This window comes from Tupaia chinensis, unplaced genomic scaffold (assembly GCF_000334495.1).
Source record: "Tupaia chinensis unplaced genomic scaffold, TupChi_1.0 Scaffold144269_1, whole genome shotgun sequence".
NCBI lineage: Eukaryota > Metazoa > Chordata > Mammalia > Scandentia > Tupaiidae > Tupaia > Tupaia belangeri.
Genome location: NW_006204127.1, coordinates 169339 through 171766, shown reverse-complemented (window position 1 = coordinate 171766; position 2428 = coordinate 169339). Strand labels below are relative to the sequence as shown.

Sequence of the window (2428 nt, the reverse complement as noted above, 5' to 3'; positions counted from 1 at the left end):
TTTCTTTTTTTTTTTTTTGCTAAAGGCTGCATGTACTTGCTGAAGATAGATAGAGAGAGAGAGAGAGAGAGAGAGAGAGAGAAGGAAAGCGAAACACGTAATACCTGATGTACTTAGGGAAGTTTCTGCATTTGAACTGGGAACCTTCCCATGTGAAATTGCCTCATAAAACATTGAGGTTTTTAGCACTCCATCACCATCCAAGTGTCTGATTGTTCCACTTTTAGAGATGGTAGCATCGATCAGTGGATTTATGTGATGGCAGCTTGAACCTTCCATTTTTACATTCTCCATCAACCTTTCTCCTAATGGTTTCACTATCTCTTAGTGATGCTTGCTTAGGATCTATTAGCACTTGCAAAATCATTATTTTCTAATCCTACTCTATGTTTTATGAGTTGAGGCTCTCTTTCTGACAGAGAATTTTTTCTCATAAACTATGATTATATATATATAAAGGTTTTTTTTTACTCTGAAAATAGATATTTGGGAACAGGCAATGTAAAATTTTTTGAGAGAAATGAGTTGATGTTCTAAAAATAAGTGTATGTGTGTTTTAAACACTGCTCTGTCCAAACTAGAAGTCAGCCAAGCCTGTAGTCTGTTAGCCTGCAGTCCTGGTTCTCCTTGCCTGCTTTCCAGCCTGAGTTTCACCTTCCACAGTGGCAGCAGGAAACTTCCTGGGGTAACTCATTCCAGCCTCATGCAGTGCTAATGTAGCATTCTGTGTAATTTTGAAATATTGATTCACTTATTAATCCCTTTATTCAACAAATGTTATTTGTTGTGCAAACTAAATGTTTTGAGGAGTCTAGCCACTGGTGGAGGCAGTTGGCTAAGGAGAAATGTACAATCAACCTGAAACCTTCACCTGCTCTCTGGAATGCCACCTCAAAGACACAAGAAATAAACAATGCGGTGATGTGCAAATCATCTTAAAGGCAAGTCCTTTGGGTTTCACTTTCTTTCTGATGATCATCCCTAAGCCTTTCCTAAACAGAAATTCTGGAGTTGAAATGGCATCAAAACCTTCTTCCAAAGATCAGCCCTTTAGATATTTGGATGTAAAAAATATGGTCCATTTCTCCCTGTTCTATCACCCTGGAAAGCCCACCTCTGACCTTTTTCATGTGTGGCACCTTGAGCCTATTGTAGCATCCTGATAGCACAGAGGACAGTGCTGTCATCACCTCCTTTACTTTAGCTACCCCACTCCTATTAATTTGGCAAGGAAACTAAATTTGAAACGTTTGAATGCAAATTTTCTTCTGTATTCAGTATTTCACCTTGAGAGCTTTAGAATATTACAACAAAGAGAAAGTGAGGAAAACGACAGCTTTTGAGTTTGCAGCAAAACAAGAATCAAAATCAGATTCTCTCACTTGAGGATTTTCTAAACTTCTAAATTTCTTGGATTCCAATTAACATGAAAGTCAACAGCAGAGAGAACTCAGGAAGTGAACAAAGGTAAGTCCCTGTCACAGATAAATGGTAGAAATCCTATTACTCCTAGCCTTGGGAAAGTGTGGAAAGATGGGGCAGAGGAGAGGAGGTATGTGAGAGGAGCAGTCTAGACTGGCATGAAGTTCAAATGAAGAACAAAGGGATTGGTGGCCTGTCAGCACTGTCCTTCTTTTCACAAGGTGAGGAGTCAGTTGAGTCCCTTTCTAGACAATGCTCCAGGAGCCAGAGAGCCTGGAATTCTCTGCACGGTCCACTTTCAGAGCCTAAATTTTGAGCTGTGCTGCTAGGGTATCTATGGCTAAGGTCCAAGCTGTGATGAAGCAGCAGCTGTTTGGGGGATCTGCAGTGAGATGGAGCTTAGATAAAGGGGAGAAGACTCATTCATAAGCAAACTCTGTAGCTGGTATTTCTGAATTTTAATCTGGTCTTTGGCATCAAGTTTCTTTGAAGGAAATTTGCCAGGGCAATGATGGGGGCAGGAGTTGGGTGCAAAAAGGATACTGAGCAGGATGAAGGAAACACTCCTCTATGCCCGTTTGTAAGAGACAGACAGTGGATGTTTACCCTGTGGATATTTCCAGCGACTGCAAGGCCAGGGCTGGCAAACCAGGGAGAAATCCTTTTCTTTTGTCCACCCTGCAGCAGCCCAGCAATAGCTGCTGTCAAATCATGGCCCACGGTGGAAAGTGCACTTACCGTTGGATTGGGGCTGTTCACCATTATTTGGTAGTGCCTGTTATTTTCTCAGTTCTGTCAGTATGAAGATATATTTGACCACCTAGGAAGAAAGATGTGGTAATTCACTAGCTTGATTTTAACTTTAAAATATTTCAACATGTGCCTTCTCCTACAGGCACAACCCAGAAGAGGCTGCAGTCCTGAGAAACAGGACGGTGGCTTAGCTACATCCCCTCAGCTACAGCTGTCTCATGCACTGAAGTGGTGGTGATGGGGGCGGGAGGGG

General features: G+C 41.9%; 1 pseudogene; it reads right to left on the bottom strand.

The window, feature by feature from the left end:
* LOC106733635 (ADP/ATP translocase 3-like) overlaps positions 1 to 2428 on the bottom strand; it is a 16101-nt pseudogene that overhangs the window by 4977 nt on the left and 8696 nt on the right.